The sequence below is a fragment of the Chanos chanos genome, chromosome 7, assembly GCF_902362185.1.
Source record: "Chanos chanos chromosome 7, fChaCha1.1, whole genome shotgun sequence".
Taxonomy (NCBI): Eukaryota; Metazoa; Chordata; class Actinopteri; order Gonorynchiformes; family Chanidae; genus Chanos; species Chanos chanos.
In genome coordinates, this window is record NC_044501.1 from 46,181,239 (window position 1) to 46,191,238 (window position 10,000).

Sequence of the window (10,000 nt, forward strand, 5' to 3'; positions counted from 1 at the left end):
GCAACTAGACTACACTCAACTACTCCATCAGCACAGCAACTAGACTACAGTCAACTACTCCATCAGCACAGCAACTAGACTACAGTCAACTACTCCACCAGCACAGCAACTAGACTACACTCAACTACTCCACCAGCACAGCAACTAGACTACACTCAACTACTCCACCAGTGAGAGCAACTAGACTACACTCAACTACTCCACCAGCACAGCAACTAGACTACACTCAACTACTCCACCAGCACAGCAACTAGACTACACTCAATTACTCCACCAGCACAGCAACTAGACTACACTCAACTACTCCACCAGCGAGAGCAACTAGACTACACTCAACTACTCCACCAGCACAGCAACTAGACTACAGTCAACTACTCCATCAGCACAGCAACTAGACTACACTCAACTACTCCACCAGCACAGCAACTAGACTACACTCAACTACTCCACCAGCGCAGCAACTAGACTACACTCAACTACTCCACCAGCACAGCAACTAGACTACACTCAACTACTCCACCAGCACAGCAACTAGACTACACTCAACTACTCCACCAGCACAGCAACTAGACTACACTCAACTACTCCACCAGCACAGCAACTAGACTACACTCAACTACTCCACCAGCACAGCAACTAGACTACACTCAACTACTCCACCAGCACAGCAACTAGACTACACTCAACTACTCCACCAGCACAGCAACTAGACTACACTCAACTACTCCATCAGCACAGCAACTAGACTACACTCAACTACTCCACCAGCACAGCAACTAGACTACACTCAACTACTCCACCAGTGAGAGCAACTAGACTACACTCAACTACTCCACCAGCGAAAGCAACTAGGCTACACTCAACTACTCCACCAGCACAGCAACTAGACTACACTCAACTACTCCACCAGCGAGAGCAACTAGACTACACTCAACTACTCCACCAGCACAGCAACTAGACTACACTCAACTACTCCACCAGCACAGCAACTAGACTACACTCAACTACTCCACCAGCACAGCAACTAGACTACACTCAACTACTCCACCAGCAAGAGCAACTAGACTACACTCAACTACTCCACCAGCACAGCAACTAGACTACACTCAACTACTCCACCAGCAAGAGCAACTAGACTACACTCAACTACTCCACCAGGACAGCAACTAGACTACACTCAACTACTCCACCAGCAAGAGCAACTAGACTACACTCAACTACTCCACCAGCGAGAGCAACTAGACTACACTCAACTACTCCACCAGCGAGAGCAACTAGACTACACTCAACTACTCCACCAGCACAGCAACTAGACTACACTCAACTACTCCACCAGCAAGAGCAACTAGACTACACTGAACTACTCCACCAGCGAGAGCAACTAGACTACACTCAACTACTCCACCAGCACAGCAACTAGACAACACTCAACTACTCCACCAGCGCAGCAACTAGACTACACTCAACTACTCCATCAGCACAGCAACTAGACTACACTCAACTACTCCACCAGCACAGCAACTAGACTACACTCAACTACTCCACCAGCACAGCAACTAGACTACACTCAACTACTCCATCAGCACAGCAACTAGACTACACTCAACTACTCCACCAGCACAGCAACTAGACTACACTCAACTACTCCACCAGCACAGCAACTAGACTACACTCAACTACTCCACCAGCACAGCAACTAGACTACACTCAACTACTCCACCAGCACAGCAACTAGACTACACTCAACTACTCCACCAGCACAGCAACTAGACTACACTCAACTACTCCACCAGTGAGAGCAACTAGACTACACTCAACTACTCCACCAGCGAGAGCAACTAGACTACACTCAACTACTCCACCAGCACAGCAACTAGACTACACTCAACTACTCCACCAGCACAGCAACTAGACTACACTCAACTACTCCACCAGCGAGAGCAACTAGACTACACTCAACTACTCCACCAGCGAGAGCAACTAGACTACACTCAACTACTCCACCAGCGAGAGCAACTAGACTACACTCAACTACTCCACCAGCACAGCAACTAGACTACACTCAACTACTCCACCAGCACAGCAACTAGACTACACTCAACTACTCCACCAGCACAGCAACTAGACTACACTCAACTACTCCACCAGCAAGAGCAACTAGACTACACTCAACTACTCCACCAGCGAGAGCAACTAGACTACACTCAACTACTCCACCAGCACAGCAACTAGACTACACTCAACTACTCCACCAGCACAGCAACTAGACTACACTCAACTACTCCACCAGCGAAAGCAACTAGACTACACTCAACTACTCCACCAGCGAAAGCAACTAGACTACACTCAACTACTCCACCAGCGAGAGCAACTAGACTACACTCAACTACTCCATCAGCACAGCAACTAGACTACACTCAACTACTCCACCAGCACAGCAACTAGACTACACTCAACTACTCCACCAGCACAGCAACTAGACTACACTCAACTACTCCACCAGCGAGAGCAACTAGACTACACTCAACTACTCCACCAGCGAGAGCAACTAGACTACACTCAACTACTCCACCAGCACAGCAACTAGACTACACTCAACTACTCCACCAGCACAGCAACTAGACTACACTCAACTACTCCACCAGCGAAAGCAACTACACTACACTCAACTACTCCACCAGCGAGAGCAACTAGACTACACTCAACTACTCCATCAGCACAGCAACTGGACTACACTCAACTACTCCACCAGCGAAAGCAACTACACTACACTCAACTACTCCACCAGCACAGCAACTAGACTACACTCAACTACTCCACCAGCACAGCAACTAGACTACACCCAACTACTCCACCAGCACAGCAACTAGACTACACTCAACTACTCCACCAGCACAACAACTAGACTACACTCAACTACTCCACCAGTGAGAGCAACTAGACTACACTCAACTACTCCACCAGCACAGCAACTAGACTACACTCAACTACTCCATCAGCACAGCAACTAGACTACAGTCAACTACTCCACCAGCACAGCAACTAGACTACACTCAACTACTCCACCAGCACAGCAACTAGACTACACTCAACTACTCCACCAGCGCAGCAACTAGACTACACTCAACTACTCCACCAGCACAGCAACTAGACTACACTCAATTACTCCACCAGCACAGCAACTAGACTACACTCAACTACTCCACCAGTGAGAGCAACTAGACTACACTCAACTACTCCACCAGTGAGAGCAACTAGACTACACTCAACTACTCCACCAGTGAGAGTGGCCTCTTGCCCTCTGTCACAGGTTAGCCAGAGCAGGAGGCTAGTGTTGTGACTCGACTAGCCTGACTCTTACATGTCATTTAATACATTAGATATAGTAGATTGCATGAGAAAGGCTAGTATAACGGTTTGGGAAACATGAATTTTATTTATATTTTGGAGTGAGATGTGTAATTTAAATATTACGTAATTCTATTTGAACTAATTTTAGTAGCCAACCAGGGAGAGAGAAATGACTGGATAGTTTAACAGAAATTATCTGGACTGTCCAAGAGTATATTACATTACAATTAAATTACAAGCTTTGCAGATGAGAAATTTGGCCAGGAATACTTATTGTCACACTTTGTAAAGGAGACTGGATGCATTTGCAAGGCAGATTTGCTTTTATTAAGAGTGAACATAACAAAAGGTGTATCAAACACTTACAAAACAGCAGCTTCAAGAATCCAGGCGCACAAAGAAAGCACCATGATGTTGATGAACTCCAAATAAAGCCAGACAAAGAAACAGGGGAAACCAAGGAGTATTTATACAAGACTAAATGAGGTAAAACCAACTGAAAACAGGTGTGGTCAGTAATTGAACTAAATGGGACTAAACCAAAAAAAACAAAACAAAAAAAAACAGGCCTTAATCAAAACAAGACTCAACCAAGAAACCAGGGGTGTATTCCAGAAAGCGGGTTTAGTGAAAACTCAGAGTTAGTTAACTCACGTCAAGTAGTAAACCTCCTAACAAAAGAGCCCTATGGCTTTGTTTTGCCAGGAGAATGAAGCCATAGGGCTCTTCTGTTAGGAGGTTTACTACTTACTCTGAGTTAACTAAGGAAGTAAAGAGACAAAGAGACATGAACCAACACTGACCACAAGAGGGGGGAAGCGAGACAGAGGACACATTGAGGAGCAGAGAGAGACAGAGAGAGACAGAGAGGGGCAGAGAGAGACAGAGAGGGACAGGGCGTGGCACTTATATGCTTATAACCATATTACTATTATCATTATCATTATTATTATTGTTGTTGTTGTTGTTGTTATTATTATTGTCATTATCATCATTATTATTGTTGTTGATGTTGTTGTTATTATTATTATTATTATTATTTTTGTTTTGTTTTGTTTTTACTGAACTTATTGCATGGTGTAAAGAAAAAAACTGCCTGTGGCAGCCCTTATATACTGTTTTCCGTTGCCTACATTTGGTAACTTGACTGTGGATAACAATCACACAGGGCAGGTGCTGACGGCTAGAGTAAAATAAAGGTTAAACTGTGCACCAGTGACCAAACCATCCCTTGATTTAAAACTCCTTGTGGCATCTCAAGCCGCCTCTCCCGCTGGAGACTGACGGAGCAGAGTTTGGTGTCTGAAACGGATCAGGACAGAAGTGAAGCTGAGCTCATCCTTTGTTACATGAACCCAGTGGCGGTTCTAGGTTGTGAGGGGCCCTGGGCGAACGTCTCCTTCAGTCCCATAATTCCCAATGTGAAAGTGAAAGTACACGTTCATTGGATGGAATTCCTTGTCTGGAGCGCTTTACGTACCATTCAAGTATTTGGATTAAAAGATTTCCTTGTGGTCTCTGATTTTAAAATTTGTTCGCTTAACGGAGCCGCTTAGCAAGACAACATCTGGGCTTAAAAGAGCGTAGGTGAATACTGAGGCGAGGGAAGACGACAGCGAATTGTTAAGTGCGTATACCACACACTACATGTGTCTTTGTGTCTGAATCAGGTCGTGTATAACACGATGAAAAGCGATAATGACTAAAATGGACATTTCGCCGACCTACTACATTTTACTTATATACTCTGGACCTTTTCTCTTCTCATAGGAATGTTTGCGTACGTCGCAGTTTGTTTATTAGCTTTCCAGTTCACCGAGGCTTCAGGTAGGTCCAAAGTTTATCGAATCTTCGAGGCAAATCTCTGCAAAATAAATATTTAAAATGTTAATCGCCGAATGGAGTTGTATATAAGTGTCTCACTTTACTTTGTTAGGAGGTCATTTTGAATTTAAATACGTCGTGGACGTATCTCACGACTAGGGTTGCCACCTTTTAAATAATGGACGCCCCGCCAAGACGTCCCCCTCCCCCCGCACAAGTCCTAGCTCAGATTTTGCTTAACAGCGTGATAGTGTGATATACATGTGTCAACTCTACAGCTGTTGCCTGTAGAGGAACTGAAAATGTGTATGGATTAGGCTGTTAAATGCAAAAGGATCTTTTTTTCCCTAAGTTAAAAAACAAAATATAAACGTGCATCAAGTTTGTGGCTTATACAGGATAGACTGATAGGCTTATTTATTTAGATGTTTTAAATTGTACATTGTCATATTTATATAATGTATCATATTTATGAATTATAATATAAATAACTATCTTAACCGTCAGCCCAAAATTTAAGAGAATCGATGGAATATCAGGATGATGTTTGAACAGATTATTCCCCTAGCTATTTGTACTGGTTACTGTGTGATATAGGCTAACGTAAGCTATAATATAGACCACAGTTGGCAATATACGATTAGACAATACACCATGTCCGCCTTGGGGGAAGTCTGAGATGTAAGGAATCGAGCGATTCCACTCTGTGTGGTCTGCTCTTCTCGGACATGGGTGGCAGTGCTGTTTAAGGTTAGACATCCCTCTAAAAAAAAGCTCGATGGCAGACTGTACAGTTTGCCTTGTATTCGGCGCCAGGGAAAGGGCTGACCCACTGACCATTCAACCCAATATCTCGTCAGCCTCTTACCGGGGGACTTGAGACATCAGTGAAATAATAAAGAAAAGAAAAATACAGCGACTGTAGGTGCTATTTTTAATTGTAAGCTACAAGGCAACCACTGAGTTTCACGTAATGGAAACGATGACGCTGACGTGCAGTCTAACACAGCACGCAGAGCTTGTTGGTCTGTAGCTCACCACTGAAATTAAACTTCCCCGCTCCGCTTCTATAAATGGTTTGATTTTACTTGATGTTATGTTATTCTCAGCACTTTGAAGACCTAGTGTATATATGGAACGACGTGTACGAAAATACGGGACAAACCGCGTCCCTTATTGATTCAATACTGGACGCAGCATTTTATTTTCCGATCCCGTATTATAAGGGACGAGTGGCCTACTCACGACGTACGTTTGTTTGCACATAATCAGCCCAAATGGATTTCCCTCATCACACACTTACCCACATAACTACAGTCTATGATCAATGGCACCAGTGCGCCGTACTAACACAGTACGCGCAGCTTCATCAGGTGAGGATAGAAGATGAATTAAATTTTCATGAGAATCTCTATCTATCTATCTATCTATCTATCTATCTATCTATCTATCTATCTATCTATCTATCTATCTATCTATCTATCTATCTATCCTTTCAGTTTTCTCTGTTACTGGCCCAGAGGATGTCTCAGTGCAGCTTGGGGGTGTGGTTACCCTGCCTTGTTGGGTCACTCCACCGGTTAACGCTGAAGCGATGGAGGTCCGGTGGTACCGACCCAATGGTTTCAACAACCCTGTACTTTTATATCGTGATAAGATGGTCCAGGATGACTCCCGAAACCCGGAATACGTCAACCGCACATCCCTTGTTTCCCGTCGTCCTGAGTCATGGGGGCTGAAGGAGGGCGATGTGTCGATTAAACTGGAGAATGTGCGGCTCAAAGATATGGGCTCGTATGAGTGTTACGTAAGCAGCGACCAGAATTACGATAGTAAAATCATCACTCTCAGAGTTACAGGTGGGTTCCCTCCAGTGACGTAACTAGCGGTAAGCAGGTAACGTGATTGCATTGAGGGCCTGTGAAAATTAGCGGCCCGTGGGCTACTATCCTGCAACGCAAGCACTGCAAATGCAACGAATTCTAGTCATAGTTCAGTAACTGATACACAAAATAAACACTTGTCTCCTTTACATGAGTCCACAGTACAGCCTTTAAAAAGCTGTGATTGGTTGATAGTTCGCCTGGATTTTGCTACCGTGTGAATAGAGCTAACATACGGAATATTGGGGAACTACAGTTAAAAATGTAATTCTAACTTTAAGTTAATTCTAACTTTAACTCTCACTCTGTGAGTTTTTATGTAATTTTATTGACTGTATATGCTAACACCGCATGCGTTAACGTGCCTCTCTGTTCTTGCAGCGGAGGGAACTGTTCCCACTCTAAAACTGACACAGGTCAGTGAGGATTCGGTTAACGTGAGCTGTTCGTCACAGGGTTGGTTCCCCAAACCCAACATGAAATTCCTTCTCAACGGCCAAGACCCTGTCCGGCCTAGTGGATCCATTGCCACAGAGGAGGCAGGGGGCTTATTTTCAGTTACCACTTGGATGGTCGTCAGTCCCTCTAAATCCAACTTGATCTCCTGCTTGTTTTCCATCTCCAGTGAACAAGGGAGAGAAGGGAAGGTGGAACTCCTGAGCAGTACCTCCTCACAAGGTTAGTCAATGCAGGAACTACCATTGGATTACAGTCAGGAAGGGGCCAGATAATCTGGCAGACAGTCTGTCATTTCACCCAGTTTTCAATCTAAACTTTTATCTGAAACTACCATTACTCAAGCAGTGGATAAAAAAGTACTGCTTCAGTTTTAAGTAAAATGTTAAGACAACAGGTTATTTGAGACACAGACCAAGGTTAATTACTGTTATGTTAGCTCTCTCGCTGGCTTGCCGCTGTTTAACCTGCATTGTTCGACTTCAGTCACTCACGCACGCACGTGACCGTTGCACTTTCTCGAGGCAGGTGGCATGTGAAACAAGGACGCACAGACACGGAGAGACACACATGCAGACACCTAGCTTATTTACTAACATGAAGTCAAAAAAAAAAATCCAAAGAACTTCCATTTCTATTCTTGCACAAAATATATGAATTCAAACGTTTTCAATGACCCATGTCATTTTCAAAAAACCTTCAAGGTCTTGTTTTTTTTTTTCCTTCAAATTTTCCATGTCATTTTCCTACAAACTTTCAAGGATTTCAAGGACCCGTTGGAGCCACGGTTTGGTTGTGTTTTTGTATAGTGAGTTTCAGAGCATTGGTCTCCAAGGAGCTGCAGTAACCGTAGCAATATCCTGTGATTGGCCATCTGTAGTTTTGTAGTGTCACATTGAACTGGATTTTATGTCACATTGAACTGGTGTTTTTGTGTCGCATTGAACTGGTGTTTTTGTGTATCCCTTTCCTCATTTCTCCTCATCTTTTCCAGATCCATGGAAAGCTCTTTTTGTTGTGATGGTGGTGGTGTCTGTTTGCATGGTTGGCTTCATTTTCTACCTCCACCACAGACAGAAGAGAGCAGGTGAGATCTGCTTTTTAAGATGATTTCTTAAACCTCCAGATGAAAGATGTGATCTTTGTGTCAGGGGTGGTGATGAGACTCCACTGGTTGTGTGCAAGAAACATAAATATTCATAACACATCTCAGATATCTTATATCTCAGTCCCCATTGTTTTAAAAATTCTGAAGGTTTCCATACGTCAGTCTCTCCAGACAATTCCCAAACTGTTCTGTTAATAGCGCGGGAACCATTTCATGTGTTAGAGTAACAAAACTACCAATAAATAATTGAACAAAATCCTTCAATTTTTTTTTTTTTTGCCTTCAGTTTTAAAATTTGATTTCGTTTTTGGGTTTCAGGATACATGGCGGCCAAAAAAGGTCAGACACTCATCACTCTTTCACCATTCCAATTTGCGTACAGGACTGTGATATTTTGACATAGTCACTACCTTCACTAACACCCTTTACTGGAGAGATGAGTACTGGTCCAGTCTTGTAGGCCTGCTGGTCTGTGCTAATTCTGTAGCAGTAGTCTGTATGAATTTATGAATAGGGTTTGTCTCTTTCCTTATTGAATATTTTTGTTTTCAGATGAAGATCAAACAGATTCAGGTAAGACATAAATGGTCTCAAGTTTCATTTTCACATATTATCTAGTTTTCAGGGGTTTACCCATGATCATTGAGGGGCTTACCCATGAGTCTGTACCACTGAATGATTACAGCAGTATTCACACATTGTATTGAACCTCTCAGTCTACTGCATAAAGTAATTACGGCTATGTCAGCAATATCTATTACTGATGCTCAGTCTTGTAACAGAAACATGAATTATGCTGTACTATGAGTGATTTCTGTAAGAATTACCTCACATGTTTAGTACTGTATGAATTTTTCTACATACATAAAATTATGCACATAATTAATTAATGAATTGCTGCATTACCATCTGTTTAAGGGAAGAATTCATCACGATACCACCTCGTCCCACTTTATATGTGAAAATCAATTATATTTGCTGGTTAAATGAGCCAATGTTCATTTTACACAGACATCAGTGGCTTTAATGAATAAGTACTGTATTCTCATGGCTCACTGAAATGCTTTCTCATTTCTCTTTCCCATTCAAGCAGCAGACAAGAACACGGTGACTTCAGGTGAGGCATCAATGTTCTTCAGTTTAATTTATGCCTGATACAGAGCACTCGACCGATTTTAAGAAATGCTACAGTCTGTTCCTCAGTTCACAGCTAAAAACAGTATTTATAGGCTCAGAATTCATCAACGTCCAAATCTCCAAATATACAAGGCAATCAAACAATATACAAGATATATACGGTATCTTGTATAGTATATATGGTGTGTGTGTGTGTGTGTGTGTAAGTATGAGTATGTATATACATATATTGTGGAAAGTA

General features: G+C 42.9%; 1 long non-coding RNA gene across 1 annotated transcript; it reads left to right on the forward strand.

The window, feature by feature from the left end:
* Nucleotides 1-7,647: 7,647 nt before the first annotated feature.
* On the forward strand, nucleotides 7,648-9,195 carry LOC115817363 (uncharacterized). The gene is made up of 4 exons (XR_004025425.1): nucleotides 7,648-7,736; nucleotides 8,509-8,601; nucleotides 8,941-8,961; nucleotides 9,175-9,195. It is a non-coding gene; the product is annotated as an uncharacterized LOC115817363 (long non-coding RNA).
* Nucleotides 9,196-10,000: the final 805 nt, after the last annotated feature.